Source organism: Protopterus annectens, chromosome 17.part0 (assembly GCF_019279795.1).
Source record: "Protopterus annectens isolate FY-2018-M chromosome 17.part0, PAN1.0, whole genome shotgun sequence".
Lineage (NCBI taxonomy): Eukaryota > Metazoa > Chordata > Ceratodontiformes > Protopteridae > Protopterus > Protopterus annectens.
The window spans coordinates 287,629,241-287,652,027 of NC_056751.1; positions in this window are offsets into that span (position 1 = coordinate 287,629,241).

Below are 22,787 nucleotides of genomic sequence, written 5' to 3' on the forward strand. Positions count from 1 at the left end.
TCCCATATGTAAGCCAAACAGTGATGGGAGTAATATATTAGAATATATAATATATTACAATTTCTAGTAACTAGTAATATAACTAGTTACTGTTTCAAAATAGTAATAAAGTAATAGTAATATATTACTTTTTTTAGTAACTAGTAACTTAAATGTGAGTTAGTTCCAAGTTACTTTTGCTTAAATGAGTGGTTCTCAATGTGGGCGATATCGCCACCCCCCAAAGAGCGATAGAAAACTTCCAGGGACCCTGGATAGTATGGATAGTAATCAGATGTTAGAAGGTAATAGAGACTTTGATGGGGCAATATGGATAAAAATTTCAACATAATGTTGGCACAACTCATAGCACGTAGCATTCATAACATACCTCTCAACTGTACCAAATTCCTCGGCATTTCCTGGTTTTGGGCTCAAAATAATAGGGTGCCACAAATTCCCGTTTGGCCCTATTACAAGGGTGTCAGAAACATCCCTCTTTTAAGAGGCTTCAATTAAAAAAAAAAAAAAGCATCTTGTGATGCTGGCATCTTCTCTTTTAAGGAGGACCATTTGCTACTCCTTACTGGCTACAGGAACAATTGCCGATATCAATGATTTCATGACCCACATGTAGATAATGCCAGAGGAGGGGTATAAGGATTCAGATTCAGGCATCTATTATTCTAATTCATTTACAGATTTTGTGCCAGTATGCATTTTGAACAATAAGATATACTGAGTTGTTGAAATCCTCAACAATTTAACAGAAAATCAAGCATTTGCCAGAGGCAGGGCAAAAAACAAAGGCAAAATCAGGAATAATTGGTAGGTATGATCACATATTATCCTGATGTTTGTAAGGTGGATGTCACATTAGTGAGTTGGTGTTTCAAATGTTTCCCCAATGTAAAGAAGTGCAGTTTGAGCCGATAGCCTGTAGAACTTGTATACTGCTCAGCATCTCAGCACACAAAATGTTAAACATAGCAATTAGCCAAACATAATGTGTGGAGGAGGCAATGGTCTGAAATCAGGAACAAATTTTCAATAGGGTGCTTATAAACTTAGAAAGGTTTTAGAATGACACGTTTTGCATTAGTGTGCATTTTCTGAAGGATATCAAGAATGAAAACATTTTCGAGAAAGAGTAATACACTGCAGTCATCTAATAACGATAATAATTAGAGCTATACTCGACTGACTTCACCACAGAACTCTGCACAAGCATGGTGTTGCATTAAAATAACATAAGTGCAGCTCATACAGGTTTTACAAATTAACAGATCCATGCATTCTGTCCCCGTCATAACAGAGCAGCTGCAAGTTAGTGAGCCCATGAGTAGAATGGGAAAATATTTCAACTGTCCTCTACACGTGTACATGCCATAATTAAAGTTTGTTAATACTAGGTATCTTAAGTGGTAACATTAATAAAAAGTAAAAGTGGCTGCCACGAAATCCAGCATTTAATTTCTGCTTTAGGACTAAAAGGCATGCTATGGATGTAAACTCAGTCTGCACCTACTGCAGAATTTAAACTAGCTATGGCAAGGTAAGTGTAAGTGAGTGCATGAGTGTACGAGTATGTGCATTAGTTAAACTGGCAGTTCATTTTTCTGTATGAGAGAGAGATTGTTTGTGTGTGTGTGTGTGTGTGTGTGTGTGTGTGTGTGTGTGTGTGTGTGTGTGTGTGTGTGTGTGTGTGTGTAATATACCTCTCAACTATTCAGATTCAGCCTTATAGTTTTGGTCTCTTTCTCAAAATATTTGTGGTTTTCTGGTAAATCACAGAGGATTAAAGTCACTAAATAATAACATATATATATATATATATATATATATATATATATATATGAGTTTCAGACTTCACATCCTTCATAAAATGCATACTAACACAAATCCTGTTATTCTATCAGCTTTCTAAGTTTATAAGAGCAATATTTTAAATTCTGTCCCTATTTTTTGGGCCTTTGTCCTCCCATTATGCTAGTCTTTAACCAGATTTCTTGTGTTAACAGGTTGAGAGGTATGGTACTGCAGAATTTGGAAAGTACCAATTTATTATGTTTTAAATTAAAAAAAACTGCTATTTTATATTGTTTTGAAGTTGCATCAAACACTAAGTGATGCAGTTATCAAAGAGGAATGCTGCAAAGAGTAAGGGCCTCCTCCATACCCATATTACTTAATTATATTAAGTCTGAGATCACCGTACCACAGAATAAATTTAATTCCCCAAGATACCATACTTTTGATGCTGGTATACATATCTTATCAACCAAATGTTTGCCGTCACATGTGTCAGTGTTGATCTTAGGGGTTTCACTACATATATGTGGTATTATTTGTGCTGCTTAATAAAACAAGGCATTTAACAGTGCATCACATTCCACTGTGAAACTTTTTACAATATTTTTAACATGGTATTTTAAGCACACATTGCTGTACTCAAAGAACAATACTGCTACAGCTTTTACACATATAATGAGTACAACACTACTGCTTTACAATTTAGTTATTTTATACATTCCAGAAACATTACTTTCTGTTTTATTCAGTCATTCTCTGGTATTTAATTTAACCAATTCAGTGTTGTGAGGGAGAAGGAGCCCCTCATAGCAAGCAGTGGGTGCAAGGTAGACAAACAAATCATGGGTACAGTGCCAGTCTATAAAAGGACAGACACACACACACACACACACACACACACACACACACACACACACACACACACACACATGTCATATTATATATACTAATTTGGAGAATTGTCAATTCACCAGTGTCCTGCCTTTTGGCAACACTTAGAGGTATGTGTCAGTGCCTAGCATCAGCAGCTATCAGATTTGTTTACAAAACCTATTAATGCACATTGGTATTTATGTAACTACAATAGCAGAAGGTTTCCAAATCAGATTTATTTTATCCATTGATTAGATTGACCTGATACCCACATATTGACAACAACAGTGGCTTGTTATACCAATGATTATTATGACCAACTTCAGTTTCATATTAAGATTAATAGAGTGCACAGTTCTTTTATATATGTCACAGTTACTGATGACTTTCTGTAAGGATGCAGCTAATGTGACATCAGTGTGCATATGCTAGAAGTGTGGTAGGGCAGAAAGTAGAATGCAAAGTGTTTTACATGCCTATTGCCCACTACTTCCCTATGATTTTTTGTTAATGCAGTAAAGGGACTTTAACTGTTAAATTGAGGAACATTTTCACAAATATTTGAATGTTGGTATCCCATAATTCCACTGGAGTGGGTGGAGTTACCTTATTATACATGCAAATTTTATGTTGATTAGTGTCTAGATTTTTGGCCAGTTGTAACTACTTTTCATGGGCCTTTGTCCAGATTTTTGATGTCTCCAGGTTGAGAGGTATGATTCACAATAGATCATTAGAATTAGTCTGGAGAATGATTTACTTCATTTTTATGCACTGCAAGAAGGTGAAAGCTAATGATAACCAGACTCTGGCCCTGCCCTGGAACTGTACGACTCTCACCCATTAAAACATCTCCTAACACTGGGACAATTCTAGCCTGCTAGAGATCATATCCTTACCTTGCCGTTTAATAAATGGCATTGGTTCTCCATATCACCATCAATCGGAATTGAAATCACACTCAACACCCCAACCCACTGCAGCAAGCATGACTTTTAAGGTGGATCTATGAACAACCAACTTTTGTCTTGATAATTTTTTGTTATGATTTATTTAAAATCCTTCTTGGGTTTCAATTTTTAGTTGCTGAAAATAGACAAAATGTGACAGGTTTTTATAGGTCTTGTGTTGCTGGCTGTGTATGGTTTGGTTTAATTATTATTTGTGACTCTCTAGCAATAAAGACTAGCCTCTTCTTCTCTTCATCTGCTCCAATTGGGGGTCACCACAGCAGATCATCAGTCTGCAGAACAAGTGGCAGTAGAGATTTACAGTATTGACTTGTCAGCCTGGCACCCAACCTTCCTCAGAAGTCACACGCTGCACTCACATCTAGAGCCAATTTAGAATGTCCAATCTACCTATAGCATGTCTTGGAAATGTGCAAGGAAACAGGAACACCTGGAAGAAACCCATGCAGACTCTGCACAGAAGGCACCCCAGCCGAGAAATGAACTGGAGAACCTCTTACTGTGAGGTGACAATGCTAACCACTGCACCACTGTACTGCCCAAGTATAAAGACTAGTCTGCTAGAGTTTTCAATTGTTAAATCCTATTCATCTTCATTGTAACATTGTTTATACAACTTTAGTAATACACTTATATGCATGTGCTTAGTTATGTGAGTAAATCTGAATATTATAACTGATAAACTATACTTATTTAGTTAGTAACTAGTAATAGTAATATAGTACTCTTTTTAGAAAAGTAATAACTAATAGTAATATATTACTTTCACTGAAAAGTAACTACTAATAGTAACTTATTACTTTTATAAGAAGTAGCACAACACTGAAGCCAACTGACTATCCAGCGGGTGATATAGGGGTTTATATCTCATTTTTTTAGCTTGTTTACAAGGTCTGAGTTGGGTATTGTGTTGAATGCTTTGGTAAGGTCAAGGTAGGCAGTATTCATGTTTTGCCATTATCTATTGTTTTGGTGACCTTCTCAAAGGAGTCCAACAGGTTGAGTAGGCATGCCCTGTCCTTGATGATACCAAACTAGGTATTCTATATGTCATTATTTGTCATGTCCATGATTATTCTTTTCATGGCCTTACAAATGAGGCTAGTTAGACTGATGGGGTAGTAATTTCCTGGGGTGTGTAGATGGCCCGCCTTTGTGCAGTGGGATAACAATAACAGTCCTCCATTTGCTTGGCACGAAGCCTGTTTGGAGGCTATGATTGAATAGTGCTTCTAGGGGCCCCGATAGGTCATGTTTCATGTTTACTTAGGAGTTGTGTAATATTGTCAGGTCCCACTGATGCAGTGTTTTTAGCCTTGGAGAGTGCATTAATAACCTGTTCCCTAATGAAAGTTGATGGACCTATGGTTGGAAGTACTTCTTAAGAGGTGTCTGGTGGAGAAAGTGGAGTAAAATTAGAGCTGAATTTTATTAAAAACTCTTACTTAGTTACTTACTTATTTATTTATTTTATTTAACATTTGTTTACTGGGAAAGTCTGACTTGGAACGAAGCCAATTTTCAGCGGAGGCCCGAGGAGAAATGCTCCAGATATCATTCCAATGACAACACTACAATGTAGCAAAACAACATTAGATTAAATATACAACAGTTAACATAATTACATTAGATTATTAAATATGCAACAGTTAACATAACTGAGATAACAAATGCATTTAAAAGATATATTCCAAAAATAAAGAAGATTAAAAGGCAAAATGGCTGTCTGTGTAGGCCTTAGATATGGTCAAAGAAAGAAGAATAGCAAAAGGCAATGAAGATAAGGAAAATATGTTAAACTGAATGTTTTCCTTAAACTACTCCTGTTCTTCACAAATGTTAAATGAGTATATCTATATAAACTATCAATCAATGGTTCACTTTAGCTGAAACATACAGAAACTGGAGCTCCTTAAAGTTCAGTACTCAGGCCCTTGCTTTTCTCACTCTCTATAAATGGTACTAAAGCTGCTATTCCCCAGTGTTACAAAGGCTGGTACAGATATTATTCTCCATAAAGCTGGTATCACTGCAGGAAAGTAGAACATCAGCTACAGAAAGAATTGCCCATAATGTATCAGTGTGAAATTACGCAGCTCCCAACTGTCCAGAATTTTGCAGAATGTCCAGACTTTTGCCTCATATTTTTTGCCTGTGCCACATAACATTTGTGGCCAAATCATTAAGGACTGAAGTCACTGATAGACATTTGAGTTTCAGACTTCACAGCCTCAGAAAGTGCATGATAGTGCAAGTCATGATATCCTAGCACATTTCTGAGATAAAAGCAATATTTGAAATCTGCCTCTGAATTGGGGCCTTTGCCCCCTCATTATTTTTGGCTTTATCCATAATTCTTGTGCTAAGACGTTGAGATGTATGTCTAATCCATATTCATATTTAAGCCTATACATAACCACCACTCCTCATCACTGCCATATAAACATCATGTTATAAAGTCCCATTGCAACAATAATGGCAAGTGTCTACATTTTCAATTGCCCTCGATCTGAGTAAAATGTAACAGAAGCGTGCTTCGTCAAAACAGTGTCAGCTAAATGGAATTGTCTTCTAAATCATCTTGTATCCTACATTCAGGAGGAAAAAATAAATCACATTAAGGACAAACATGTTTGCAACTGCATTACAGTCATGGGATAAAATACCTTTTCTATCACTCCCTAGAATTCCTTGGTAAGGTAATCTCCTCACAAGTAGAAGGAATGTGAGTAGTAAATACATTGAGGCAATGTTTCCTGTAAAATGTAACTATATAGCTATGCAAACGGAACTGATATACTGGAATTAATCATTATGTACCCAACAAACATCATGATATTGCATGTTTTCATTTTTGTAATACTCTAAAACTGTCGAAAAGTGTTACACTGTAATATAAGGGCCTTGATCTGAGTCATGGCTGAAACTGTCTCCAGAATAGTCTACCTACTCAGTAAACAAATGCAAAAATAAGTAAATAAAAAACAGAATTGTAAAAATTAAACATATTTAAGCAATTTTAAAGTGAAGTGACTCCAGAGTAATTTTATAGTTTAAAACTGAATCCCAGTATTAAATATAGAAATAAAACTGAAAAACAAACAAATTAAATAACTTTGGATCCAAGCAAAAAAACTGTTTCAAATATTCCCAGTCCAGTCTGGTTCTACAGCATAAAGGAATGGAGCCCTGACTGTGACCCAGACAACCTGAATAGAGTTAGCAGCTCAGGCACAGGAGGAGTTAGCCAGGAAGGATAAAAGTTAGTAGTTTGGGGGGGGGGGTGCCTGCAACAGTTGCCTCCTGGTGCAGACTGGTGAGCATTTCCCAGCTACAAAGCAAGCTACTCTTCTTTCAAGCTTGACTGAGTAGATTGTTTAGTGCACTAATGTGCTGATATCACAAGCATAGTCTGCATTACTTAGAGTTTCATCTCCCCTTCATATACAAAATTCACTCCAACAGCCACACATGATTCCTCACCTTTAATCTCTCACTCTGATGACTGGAGGACCGTGATCTCACATAGAGAAACCAATAAGGTGATCTTTCCCTGGAGGAGGAGAGATCACATGTTGCAGGCTTCATGGCAGGATTTCACCAGTACCTTGAGGACGAGAATGAATGGGTCTTAAGGGATAGAGTGGAAGCATACCTTTCAACCCCTTAGTCCAAGACTTCTGGACAAAGCCAAAAACAAAGTGAGGACAAAGACCCAAATCCAAGATAAAGTTTAAATATTGCTCTTATAAAAATAGAAAGTTGCTAGAATGTTATACATTAGCATGCATTTTTTGAAGGATATGAAGTCTGAAGCTCAAATGCCTGCCATTATTTAGTGTCTGTAATCTTTGATAATTTGTCACACTATCACAAATTTTATGAAGGACAGACCAAAATATGAGGCAAAAATCTTAACATTATGTGAAATTCTGGAGAGTTGAGAGGTATGGGTAAAAGACCAGAAGCAAGGGAAATATAAGGGCAAAGACAAAATTGCTAAGCTAAATAAAGAGAAATTAAAAATAATAATAATTTGTAAAAAATGGAGGTAATATTTTCTTATTAAGGTACTGGTTATAGACACATTTTGGTTGATAAAACAGATGGTCAACAGATGTGCAAGATAGACAATTTCCATGGTCGGAGAATATGCCACGTCCCCCGGGACTGGGGTATATATAATTAGCAGGGGTGGGGGGATACAGCCCACCACATGCGGTGCAGGAGGGGCTTGCCCTCCTGCAAAAAACAGAATATTTCTTTTGCATGGTCTGAGGTTCTGCCTTGAAGCATGCAGATTAGAGTGCCAATTTTTTCTTTGACCTTTTGTGGTTGAAGATCTACTGAAGTTAAGATTAACTTCAGTAGATCCATATATGTGAGTATATGACAGTAACTAGGATGTAAAAGATCAACAAAAAGTGGTTGATAAAAAAAAAAAATGGAAAATCAAAACAAACAGCATTTTTGCAGCGGTCAAACCCCCCCCCTCCACCCCAACACCCCCTACTAATGAGATATATATATATATATATATATATATATATATATATATATATATATATATATATATATAGTTTCACTTTATAATCTCAAAATGCTGAAATACTGAATTTCAGTATTCTGGGACCATGAAGCCAAACATTCAGAATGCTGAAAGTGCATAAGAGCGAATTTGAATATCTCGAATTCGCACTTATGCATTCCTGGTATGTTGCGTGTAGTGTTATGGTGCCTAAAATTGCAGGTAAGGGAGTTTTTGTGTGTGTTTTTGTATGTTCTATGTGTGGGTAAGGGTAGGGAGGTGTAAGTGTAAGTATGAGTGTGAGTGTTTGATTTGTTGGTGTTTGTGTATGTGTGATGTGCATTTGTGTGTGAGCGAGTGGAGAATGCTGTGATGTGTATTTTTTTTTTTTTATGTTATGTACGATCTCGGAGTTGGTATATATAAGTAGGGGGGTGGGGGGTGCAGCTTATATGTAGTGTAGGGTTGTTTGTTTTGTGTGCTGTGGGTGGAATGGTGTGTGTGCTATGTGGTGTATGGTGTATGCATGTTCGTGATTGTGGGATTCGGTATTGTGAATGGTTTGGCTTCATGATCTCGGAATGCTGAAATTCTGTATTTCAGCATTTCGAGATTATGAAGTGAAACCATACATATACACACACACATTATATATATATATATATATATATACCAACTCCAAGATCGCTGTACAGTGGAGAAAGAGCAAACTCCTCGGTACCCACTGTTTGCAATCTTGTTCCAGCTTTTTTTCTGTCTAATGATCACACCACTTCAATAATGACACCCATACATATACACACACACACACACACACACACACACACACACACACACACACACACACACACACATATATATATGTATGCAGTGGATATAAAAAGTGTACACACCCCTGTTAAAATGCCAAGTTTTTGTGACATAAAAAAATGAGACCACAATAAATCATTTCAAAATTTTTCCCACCTTTAATGTGACCTATAACCTGTACAATTCAATTGAAAGCAAACAAATCTGTTAGGGAAAAAATTAAAAATGTACACTACGCTGGTCGCATAAGTGTGCATACCCTTAAAGTAATACTTTGTTTTGTGTGCACACCCTTAAACTAATACTTTGTTGAAGCACCTTTTGATTTAATTACAGCATTCAGTCTTCTTGGGTACACACCTGCCATCAATTAAAGAGACTCTGATTAACCCCAAATAAAGTTCAGCTGTCCTAGTAGGATTTTCCTGACATTTACTCAGTTGTCTGCTACAGCAAAAGCCATGGTTCACAGACAGCTTACAAAGCATCAAAGAGATCTCATTCTTGAAAGGTATTAGTCAGGATTAGGGTAAAAAAAAATTCCACAGCATTGGATATACCATGGAACACAGTGAAGACAGTCATCAAAAAGTGGAGAAAATATGGGACAACAGTGACGTTGCAAAGAAATGGACATCCCTCCAAAATTGATGAAAAAACAAGATGAAAACTGGTCAAGGAGGCTGCCAAGAAACCTACAGCAACACTGAAGGAGCTGCAGGAATTTCTGGCAAGTACTGTTTGTATACTACACGTGACAACAATCTCCCATATTCTCCATATGTCTGGGCTATGGGGGAGGGTTGCAAGATGGAAGCCTTTTCTTACACAGAAAAACATCCATGCATTGCTAAAATTTGCAAAACAATACATCAAGTTTCCCAAAAGCATGTGGGAAAATGTGTTATGGTCTGATGAGACCAAGGTTGAACTGTTTGGCCACAATTCCAAAAGGTACGTTTGGTGCAAAAACAACACTTTGCATCACCAAAAGAACACTATCCCCATGGAGAAACATGGTGGTGGCAGTATCATGCTTTGGGGTTCCTTTTCCTCAGCTGGAACTGGGGCTTTAGTCAAGGTGGAGGGAATTATGAATAGTTCCAAATACCAGTCACTTTTTAGCCCAAAACCTTCAGGTATCTGCTAGAAAACTGAAGAGGAAGAGGAATTTCATCTTTCAACATGACAATGACCCCAAGCATTGCATCCAAATCAACAAAAGAATGGCTTCACTAGAAGAAAATTAAAGTTTTGGAATGACCCAGCCAGAGCCCAGACCCCTAAATCCAATACAAAATCTGTGGGGTGACCAGAAGAGGGCTGTGCATAAGAGATGCCCTCGCAATCTGACAGATATGGAGCACTTTTGCAAGGAAGAGTGGGCAAATATTGCCAAGTCAAGATGTGCCTATGCTAATAGACTCCTACCCAAGAAGGCTGAATGTTGTAATTAAATCAAAAGGTGCTTCAACAAAGTATTAGTTTAAGGGTGTGCACACTTATGCAACCAGAGTATTGTATGTTTTTTATTTTTTATATTTTTCCCCAAACAGATTTGTTTATTTTTCAATTGAATTGTACAGGTTATAGGTCACATTAAAGGTGGGAAATGTTTTGAAATGATTTATTGTGGTCTCATTTTTTATATCACAAAAACCTGGCATTTTAACAGGGGTGTGTACACTTTTTTATATCCACTATATATATATATATATATATATATATATATATATATATATATATATATATATATATATATATACATACACATACACATACATTCATACACACGACAAACACTACAAAGCAATGAAACTTGCTTAAAAAGTTGAGACAATGTATAATAGGAATAAGTCAGTTATGCTGGTAATATTCACCCACTTTTTCCTTTAGATCACTCAGGCTTTACCCTCATTGCCCAACTTCAATGCTTATAGGTAAAACTGATGCAACACAAAACCAGGCCATTAATAATTACAAATGCAAAAAGATTTTTAAGTGTATTAATTCTTTCATTTTGTAACAGATAAACTGCAAGCAAAACTGGGAATTTGTTTGCACTCTATGTTGGTGATAAAAGTTTTATACAAAATATTCCACTTAAAGTTCAGAATAAATACCAGATTTGCATTTCCCCACATAAAGAAACAAATGTATGCATGTTGAGAGTATATGACATGCAAATGTAGCAGAATCCACTGCACAATGAACTGCCATAATTGCCCCATAATTATTGTGCAAATTACATTTCTCACAAATAGCTACAAAGTCAGATACTGGTTTCATGACAACTTTTTTAAATGTTACATCAGTTTTGGATCAACTCTTCCAGTGACCAGTTATGCCCAGTAATGCTAACTCTGATGACTGTGCCGCTGAGCTTTGTAAAGAGTCGGTCATCCTTGTGACACCATAATGACACTGTCATTACCAGAGTATCAAGTTAAATATTGCTAGACCACACTTCTACAGTATATATGAGGCAACCAAAAAAAGAATGATGTCTTTCCTGGCACTATCAGCTATGTCTCTGTTTATCATGGTCATAGCTTCACACAGGATGGCTAGGGGGACTTTGAGCGTGTTTACCTTGTCACGCTGTCTACAGATATGCATGCAGTTGCATAACTGAGAGTTTATTTCTTCATTAGCTTCCTTTCTGATCAATACATAAGCAATAAAAGTCATGAAACAATGTTTTCATTTGCACTTAGATACTTTAACTACATAACACAGTTGATATATACCTAGATCTGTGAAGTATTACTGTATCAGCCAGAAGTGAATGGCGGTTTCTCATAGTTCACTTGCAGAGACCTGTCCAGGACCTTGGAAAATGCAAGAATTGTGTCCTCTTCTTTTGTGCTTAGCCAATCAAACTGTACCACTGTATTCTGCTTATCGATTGACTAGATACAGTTTATAATACCTGAGCCGCACTGTATTTAAATTTTCATGCATTGGTTCCACCCCTATATGAATACAGCAAGAAGACCATAACACAGCGTAAATAATACTTTAATACAAAAGTAAGCATGTTTCTTATAGGAATGATATCTTAACAAACTACTAAAATGAAAATATCCATGCTAATTAAATAGAGACCTCTTCACACATGGTGTATAACTGGGACTACAGGGACCCAGGGAGCCAAATGACTTACTATAAAAATAGGGAGTCTATTACAATCATCATACTCTGGTGACATTTCTGAAAATCCATATAATTCTGAGATATAATGAACAACTGACTGCAAGACCTTGCTTTATTTTAATTTAGCATGCCCAGCTACATAGGCTGGCAAACAAGCATTTTATTACAATGAAATGTTACATCTCATGTATATTACATGAATATTACTATCATTTACAAAATAAAAAGTTTGCCATACTATATTCATTAATGGCAACATTTTATGGACATTTGCTCAAAGTAATTGTTTAGTACATTTTGGGGGTCAGACTGAAGCCCAGCTGGCGACTATGTAACCTGAAATCAGTATAACTGTTCATACAACAGATAAAGAACCTTGCATAAGAGATTCCTCTGCATCTAGTAGTTATAAATCTTCTTTTTAATTCAGTCAGACATGCATTATGTGTGGAGCAACTGACTGAAATGAAGGACTACAGAAAAAAGTCAGTGTATTATGACCCAAATATTAATCATTGTTCATTACTGCAGATTATACACCATCAGCCAGTCCTGGCCAGCATGAATTAAACAGTGCTGATGGATTCCATGGTACAGACCAGTGGGAGTAGCCATCACCCACCTGAAACTCACATCCTATCAGAAATTAAAACCTTGTGTACAGCCCATGGTGGTCCTTCAAAAGCATAATCTCGTCAAGTGCTTCAGGAGGTAATGTCATCCCCCCATTCCACTTAGCACACAAATCAGACACTATCATCCATGACAGAAGCTTAACATGCTTGATTTTTCAAATAAATGATTTACCCAAGCAATAAAACATGGTTGACTTTTCACTTGATAAATACAGCAATGTCTGAGTGCCTAAAGAATTTTAATGTCTCTGACCTTAACATGCTGTAGTTTCTTCTTCCATCTCATCTACCTGACACAAAAAGGGATTTATGGATAGGAAGACCCATACTGATAGGAACATACAAGCAACACAAATCAGTGTTTAAATGGGGGTTTCACTCACAAAGCTTTAGGATTAAAATGGAAAATAAACATGTGATACCTCCAGTATAAAGAATACGTGAAACTACAAAATGGCCATCATGTAAATAAAGTTTTGAACAAACTGCGTGTTGAAACTCTGCAATTAAACTTCCTAAGTCAATCTGTCCTGCATAAATATCCACTGTTCTAAGGTTATATCTGATTTGTGCTGCAGTTAAAATGCAGAAAAAATACTTCTCTAATTTATTGAAAGACTGCAACATTATTAGTGAACTGTCCTGGTGTAGATCGGTGTGTTTTCATTAATTTAGTTAACAAAAACTACTAGGACTACATTTAAGCTCATCAGCTACTTTACAAAGTCTGGAAAACCTATGCATACTCAAGAAAATATTCTAACTGCAGCTATTAGTTTTACTTAAAGTTCAGTGAAAAGAAATCAGGACCATGGCATATTACAGCGATTATTTGTGGGTTTGATGACAAGTTACATTTTTCTTCATTAAGAAAATAATAACAAGTTAAATGAAAAACGCTTACTTAATGGCTGTACTAAGCCACAGTTACAGATTAACAGTGAATGAAAGAGGGTGTCACAGAGTTAGTCAGGATAGGTTGACTAAGCAACCAGAGGTGACTAAATTTCTCTATAGGATGGAGTACCAACTAGCAGTGCACAAGGGACTTAACAGAGAGGCCAGAGATTTCACATGGAACTCTGGTTTAAAGTACATAGATGCATCACTACAAGTGTAACTAAGAAAAAACAATCCTGCCATCGCCATGAATGAGGCAGATCTACTCATGCATTATCCCCAACACTACTTCGCTTTATACCAGCATAACTGACATTCAGTGCCTAGTTAAGCTGACTAGTACACAATGTTTTCCTGTTATAAGATTACTCCCATACTCTGTACTGCAACATACTTAAAGGCACAGTCTACATTTTCTTCACTCAACATCTCACAATATATCTGTTTATACTATCTATCTGTATAGGCCTCCCAAATAATATACATTTTTATATATATATATATATATATATATATATATATGGGTCTACTTCTAAACACCAACACTGATTCCCCGACACAAAACTCACCGCGCCTAAATAACCGAAAACACACAAACCCGACACAAACCCGACAACGCAAAACACCGAACACCAAATCACCGATACACGGAACGTAAACAACACGCGACACTACATACCATACACACTAGCCCTGATCCAAACCCTAACCCTAAGGTCCGACACTATCGCACACTTCACCTACCTGCACCCTAACCGTAACTCACTTACACACCCCTAGCCCAAGCTCCGACACTAACGCACATCACCTACCTGCCTAACCCTAACTCACTTACACACCCTAGCCCAAGCTCCGACACTAAAGTACACATCACCTACCTGCACCCTAACCCTAACTCACTTACACACCCCTAGCCCAAGCTCCGACACTAACGTACACATCACCTACCTGCACCCTAACCCTAACTCACTTACACACCCCTAGCCCAAGCTCCGACACTAACGTACACATCACCTACCTGCACCCTAACCCTAACTCACTTACCTGACCACTCCTACCTCCGTCACTATCGCACACTTACCGGGTCGCAATCGCAGATTACCCTTGTCGGTCTTTCCACTGTCGGCGAATCACCCTGTCGGTCATCTGGCGTCGGTGATTTCCGCGTCGGGGAATCGGCATTTCGGTCTTCTGAATGGGACCCATATATATATATATATGGATCTAGGATGTTTGCTCGACTGAGCAAATGACCGAATCCATAAAAAACGAACACACTTTAACGAAAGTGCTTTTATCAAAAAAGCGCTTTCGTTGAAGCGTGTTACAAAAAAAAACTAATACACTACATTTACATTTTAGCAGGGGGGCACCCCACACCCCCTACTTTAATATTCTCCCTCCGAGACAGCACTACAGTGGGGAAAAGGGAAATTTCCCTTACCCGCACCGTTGTACAGCCTCGGCAACAGTCATACTTACGCAAAAGTGCTTCTTCGGTGAAAAGCACTTTCACGTAAGTATGCCCGGCCGTTTGGATTTCGGTCGTTTGCTCAGTCGAGAAAATGTCCTAGATCCATATATACCCCTATTGTTTGGCATCTACTTCTCAGAAGTACAGGCCAACATGGGAGGACTTTGGCTGACAAAGTTTGCAGACGACTGCAAACTGGGCGCCATAGTGGAAAGTGCATCGGACACGGATATCCTTCAGAAGGGACTCACGGAAACAGATAGCTGGTGCCAGAGCCATGGCCTGAAGTTAAACGCCAAAAAATGTATAGTCATACCCTTCGGGAAAAACAAGGTAACCCCAAGCTACCATATAGGTGGCAATCCACTAAGCACAGAAGAGGTTATCAGGGACCTGGGGACCCAGGTTGACAGTGGCCTTTCTTTTGACACTCACATTGCTAAAGTGGTTAGAAAGACCTTCTACATTGCCCACCTGATCATGAAGGATTCACATCCAGATCTAGTGAGGTCATTGTTCCCTGTACTCTTCACTTATCAGACCAATGATCGAGTACAATGCCCCATTCGGGATGTATCTCACCCGACATCTGCAGCAATTGGAGAGACCCCAAAAGTTCCTCAACAAACAGATAAGGGACCTCCATAATCTGTCATATGCTGCCAGATTGAAGAAACTCCAGCTCTATTCAGTCGCATACCGTCTGCTCAGAGGTGACATGTGCCTGACATACAAGGCCATGTCCAACCCGGAATTAATGGACATGCTCCACCTCAAAAATCCAAATCCACCAAAACCACTAGAGCAAGCGACTTAAACCTTAGCACGGATATAAATAGGGCTGGAGGGATAGATTTATCACTCAGAGACTCCCTATGCTGTGGAATAAAATCCCGGTCCTTGTGAGGCAGAGCACCTCGCTGACTCTGTTCAAGAGAAATCTAGACCTGTGGATGGGAGATCGTAGGTTTACCCTGGGAATCATATCTGTGTCACTGCTGGACAGAGGCACAACAAACTAATGGGCACAGTATTTTTCATATAAGGGGTGGCGTAAGCCACAAAATTTGGGCTAGGCTTATAAATGCCTTAGGGCAGATAGCCTAGTATAAACCTATGAACCTATATATATATATATATATATATATATATATATATATATATATATATATATATATATCTATGGGTCTACTTTAGTTCACTGAAAGTTCATTTCACTGAAACTCAGTTGCCTGCGCACAATTCACTGAAAGCTCATTTCACTGAAAACTCTTTTCACTGAAACTCATTTCATAGAAAGTTATATATGGCCTTTTCCCCACTGTAGTGCGATCCTGGAGTTAGTATATAAAGTAAGGGGAGTGTGGGGGATGTAGTCCCCCACATATTTTGGATATATATTGTTTTATGGAAAGAGTTATTCACTGATTTTCTAAGTATCCATATCTATGGCTTTAAACATTTAAAATAGGCGGAGGGCTGTGCCACCCACACCCCCTCTTACTTTATGTACTAACTCCAGGATCGCACTAATGTGGGGAAAAGGCCATATATATCTTTCAATGAAATGAGTTTCAGTCAAATGAGTTTTCAGTGAAATGATCTTTCAGTGAATTCTGCACAGGCAAACTGTTTTTCAGTGAAATGAGTTTTCAGTGAAATGACATAGACCCATATACATACATATATATATATATATATATATATATATATATATATATATATATATATATATATATATATAAATATATATATATATATATATATATATATATATATATATATATAGGTCCACTATGTAATTTTGAAATTTCAGAATCTCGAACATCAGAATCCCGATGTCCAGATGTTCGAGATTTTGAAATCTAGAAACACAAAAAAATAAATAAATAAAACAAAAAAGCGTTATAAATCACGATTTACAATGCACCCCCCCACACCTCTCACAACTTAAATATACCAACTCCGAGATCGCACTACAGTGAAGAGAACAGTTAAGTTACCGTTCCACACTGTTGACTGATCTCACTTGTATAGCTTCGGGATTTCAAAACTTTGAACATCTTAACGTCAGAATTCCGATGCTCAAGTTTTTGAAATTTCGAAATTACGAAGTCAACATATATGTGTATATATATATATACACACACACACACCTAATATTGCAGCATACATGGCAGTGAAACTATGATTTATGCTGCGTTCTTATACAGTTCAGATTGAGTTTTGGAGGGCATTTTGCCACATACAGCACTTAAACAGGCATCCATGGCCTGGAAAGTACAGATCAGACTTAACTGCCATGGCAATATTATCTCATGTTATGAAACTACCCAGGTACCAACATGGGGCAAAAGATAAGATACTAGAAAACTACTGTAGGATGTTTGACTTTGATCATAATACAAAACAAACATGCAACTTAGTCTACACCTAAACCATCAATACAATTTATTTAAACTACTTATTTTATCTAAACTACTGCTATTTACTCCGACACAAAAATCTACCCCACTTCTCTATAAAATCCAAAAACGGCACAGTCATATTTCCTGACACAACAACCAAAATTGTAAGGGTTACTATTGACCACAGCCTTAACTATGATACTCATATCAATACCACAATAAAATCGGTAAACCATGAACTTGGCTCCCTCTACAAAATCAAGCCCTTCTTCACTCCTACATCCAGAACTACCATTGCCCACACCCACCTTATCTCTACTCTCTTCTATGCTTCACCTATATACACTAATCTCTCAAAAACTAACCTCAACAAGTTGACAATCTCCTATAACAGTATAGCCAGATTTGCTACCGGCTCCCCATTTAGAACACACCACTGCCTAAATTTATATCAACTCGGTTGGCTTGAACTGCACGATCAGTTTTTATTTCAGCAACTAATTATTTCCCAAAAAATCCTTTATTATCCAGATAAAACACCAGTTCTTACAAATCTCATCAGTCCATATAAAAATCTTTCTAACCTTCCTTCATCTAATAAACTATTAGTATCTACACATAAATCCAACAATAAAGCAGGAGATTCCCTTTTCTCTTATACAGTGGGAAAAAGCTGCAACCTACTTCCTGGTGACCTCACTTGTACTTCCTCTAATTCACTTTTCAAAAAGAAACTTAAACTTTATCTTACTAGCCACTGGCTCTGTCCCTGTAGCAACCCTGACATACTTTCTCCTCCTGTTTCATCATCATGTAACTTTTCCTAAGCTATTCCACCTTATATTATTGACACTTTAAAGGTTACTACCTGAAAGTTGGACTTAGTTTACCCAGCTAGACTTAGACATCCCACTTGCTTCCTGCTCTACTTGAAGCACAACTTTCACTTTACTACTCTCTCCTATTCCTGATTTTATTCTCGTCTATAACTTGTCTCTTTTCCAACCCTTACTTAGACCCTATTTTAGGAATTTCCCTCTTCCTTCTTGATACTTTCCCTCTATGAAAAAAAAAAAAAAAAAAAAACCTCAAACTTGAAAATAGGGGACGTGCTGTATTTTATCTGTATTTTATCTTAACTAAACTTTAATGTATCTATAACTGAAGTTTAATGCTTTGTAACTGTAATTTGATTTTGAAATGTGTCTGTTCTTTGTGGAGCTTTTCTCCCCGGGCCTCTACTGAAAATGTACATATATCCAGCTAGACTCGCCTGGTCAACAAATGTTAAATAAAAAATAAAAATAAATAATTTAAAGCCCAACAAAAATACACCAAAACGTATCTGTAATTCAGATCCTTCCAATTTTAGAAATTGCATAACTTTTATGCATACATAGAACTGGAATCTATGATACAATTGATAAAGTAGTAGGTAGTGTCTATGTAACCATGGAGAATAAATTAAACTCTTAGTTTCATCTCCTTAAACCACCAGCATAATCTTTCACAGGATATCCTCAATGAGCTGAAACTTCATTAATTAATACAGGAATAGATTCTGAAACTAGATAAGGACTTCATTTTTATGGGCTTGCTATGGATGGACATTGTTGTTTATTTTTCACAAACATATATGCACTTTGTGTTTGTAATATTTGAAGTTACATCTTTATTAAATTTTATTTTATTTTATTTTTCTTTAAAATTAAGCATCAGTTTAAATCTGGGTTTTATGGTAGGTCAAGGTTAGTGTGTGTGTGTGTGTGTGTGTGTGTGTGTGTGTGTGTGTGTGTGTGTGTGTGTGTGTGTGTGTGTGTGTGTGTGTGTGTTTTGCTTTTGGAGAGTATGAATTTACTTTAACTGTTGGTGAGTAGCATAAATGGGCAGCCACGGTGGTGCAGTGGTTAGCATTGCTGCCTCACAGCACGAGGATCTCCAGTTCGATTCTTGGCTGGGGTGCCTTCTGTGTGGAGTCGGTATGTCCTCCCTGTGGTTACGTGGGTTTCTTCCCACATCTCAAAGACATGCTGTAGGTGGATTGGACACATTAAATTGGCCCTAGGCGTGTACGTGTGTGTGTGTGTGTGTGTGTCTTCTGTGAAAGGTTGGGCTGGCAACTTGACACCGTAAAAATACTACACTGCCAATCATGAGCAGACAGGTGATCCACTGTGGCGACCCCTAACCAGGAAAAGCCGAAAGAAGAAGTTAGTGAGTAGCATAAATATGGCCAACCTAGGGGAATTTTATTAAGACAATTATCTCCCTACAGCTGTAGTTAAATGCTTAAGGAAGTGCCGGTGATGTACCAGAAAGGTAGGTAAAGAAAAAATATCTACACAGTGTACCAAACTGTGTTTTTATATTTTGATGGGGTGCTACTGTTTATTATGTGCTCTTCTGTCAAACTTAATATACTACCTTTATAACATCAACCTTTCATGCTGTTTCATGCTGTTAATTTCTCACTGTGTGCTGCCCTTCAATTTGAAGTCATGCAACTCACAGAAGAGACAAAATGTGAGCTTATTGGTGTTATTTTTTTATTTATTATTATTTTTTTTTTTATTTTTCCCTTTTCTTTAAGTTTGTGTAACCTTGGAAGTAATATATACAGACAGGAGGATTTTGAGGGCAGACACACCATATTGGGAGTGTAACCCATCTGCAAAAACAATTGTATTGTAGTATTCTGTGGTTCCTGGGAGTGTGAATAAAATGAGATTAGAATTTTTCTGTCTTTAGATTTTAGTTACAATGTTCTCAACATCATGTAAGAGAGATGCAATGTTTCATCACAGGCCCATTTTATTGAGCCTTTTGAGGGCTTTCAATTAAGTTATATGTATATTACAGGGCATTTGAGCTGAGCAAAGATATTTCACATTTTATACAGCTCTATAATAAGAAATGCAAAAGCAGGCAAATACAAACAATGTAAGATGCAACATATGCAGCTTTGAAAACTCAACAGACAGGAAACCTTAGTTGACAGCTTAAAACACATACTTTACAAAAAAGAGCAATCATTCTACATTTGTTTAACTATTAATATAAATAATTGAACGCATGTTACTATCCAATGATGGTTCTGATTAAAGGAAGCAGCCCAGTGCTCTCAATTACTGCTATTATTGACTGTGATTAAGCATCAGGAATAGGGCAATACATTCTTTACAAAGGAAAGGACACAACAGCAGAGATGTGTAACATGGTAAACAAATTCTGCTACTTAACTTTCAACAATGATGGGGTTATATACTCTTAATAACATTTATTTGCCCATTAAGCTGTACATCAATATCCTATGACTGGTATTTAAAAGTAATTTGCTGCAATTATTACCACCATATTTGTTTTATTGTTGTAATACATCCTACTGTGGGTCTACCACAACTGTTTCATGATTTGTAATAATTTATTTTCTTTTTTTTTGTTATTTTTTATTCTGTGCTGCTTTGCCTCCATTTAATTCTCTGTGGAATGCCCTCTGACCTTTGATGTCATTTAAGGCATTCCACTAAGGTTGCCAGTCCAGTGCATTAAAGCAATTCTGAAGACTGGGGTGTTTTTTTTCTATTGATAGCAGCAATATCCAAGTTGATAGTTTAACTCTTGATGTTTGAGCTCTAAATCCTAACGAGGATGACCTTTATTTGAGTTCATCAGGAAGTTCAGATGACAGCAATGTTGATGCTGATGAGGCCTTGTGGCTTTCTCCATACTGTAATGAAAGGCATTTAGGAAATTACGGGCAGTATGGATTCTGTTACCAATGTCAATTCACAGTGGTGCACTGCTGCTTTTGGCAATGTTTTCAGTGGTAACAGTATGTGTATGGGTAAGGTGATTTTGTTTGGTAGGAGTTAGTAAATGGCTAGGAGATATCTGAAAAATTAGCTATGAATATGAAATTAGGCATGAGCACTGTAATAATCCTTACAGAAGCTGTACCTTACACATTGTTATACACACATACATTCATACACACACACACACACACACACACACACACACACACACACACACACACACACACACACAGTTCATGCATTATTCTGGCCATGAATGAGGTGCTTAAGTTAATAAGATTTTTGATGGCAATTTGTACTCTAGAAAAAAAATATTTTGCTACAGACTTTAATTCTTCACAGGGGTACTGCCTCTGGGACTTTTGTTGCATAATTATTGATTACCAAGATTTAATGATGGAATTTATTCAATTTTATAAAAAAAAAAAAAAACATTCATTGCTATTCTCTCAAATGGGATCTGCACAATAATTAATTGTATCAAAAGTTCTTAAGCCCTAAGCTTGTTGCTGTCTTTTGGCAATCTGGGCAAGCTGCACAAAAATGTCTTGTATCCTTCATAATACCAAGCCAATAAATTCCAGCTGCCTAAATGATGACCTACAATGTAGGTATGTGCTAAATGTACTGTACGTATTCTAAAAGGCCTTGGAACTAGTCATTTTCTCAGTATCTGTGTTTGCCTTTGGTTACACTGTAGAAGCTGTTCTTTACCTCAAAGAATGGGTATGAAGAGGGGTTGCTCTGTTCCTTTGGTTCCCCATCTACTCTTGCTATATTCTCTCTAGCTCTGTGTAGTACACTGTCTTCCTACTAAACCTTCTAGAAAGTGTCATAGGTTAGATGGAGGCCACCCAAATCATTATTATTTTCAGCATTATTCAAATGTGAAGTGGAAGCCATAGCCCTTATCTTCTCCATATAAATACAAATGCAGGCTGTTCTTCTTCATCTAGTGCATCCTTTGTAAAAGGTAGCTTATGAAAATAATTGGCTTTTAACAACTGACTTCTGACAGGGTACTGGTAGTTTTCCTTTCTGTTCTTCAGTACACTTTTCATTTTCTTTACCCTTACAGTTATGTTTCTTTCTGACTGTCTCTCTGTTTTGTTTCCTACATTTTAATACCACTTGTGGACTCTATATACTTGTTTTTATATTTAAATGCAATTCCAAAGTCAGCTCACATGGGGTCTGGCATGTGTTTTAACTATACTCTGCTTTCCTTTAGTCAGTCAGGCTTAATTACCATTTCTTGCTTTTCAGTGACTACTAAAAAGACAAACAGGGTTAATCACACAGAACAGTATTCTCAGTGCCTTTTACTTCTTTTTTTTTCTAAGGTGGCCAGTTTTCATTATTTTGTTATACCTGAGTTGTAGTCCTTAAACTCATCTCCCCTCCCTCTAAACACCTCCCGTTCATA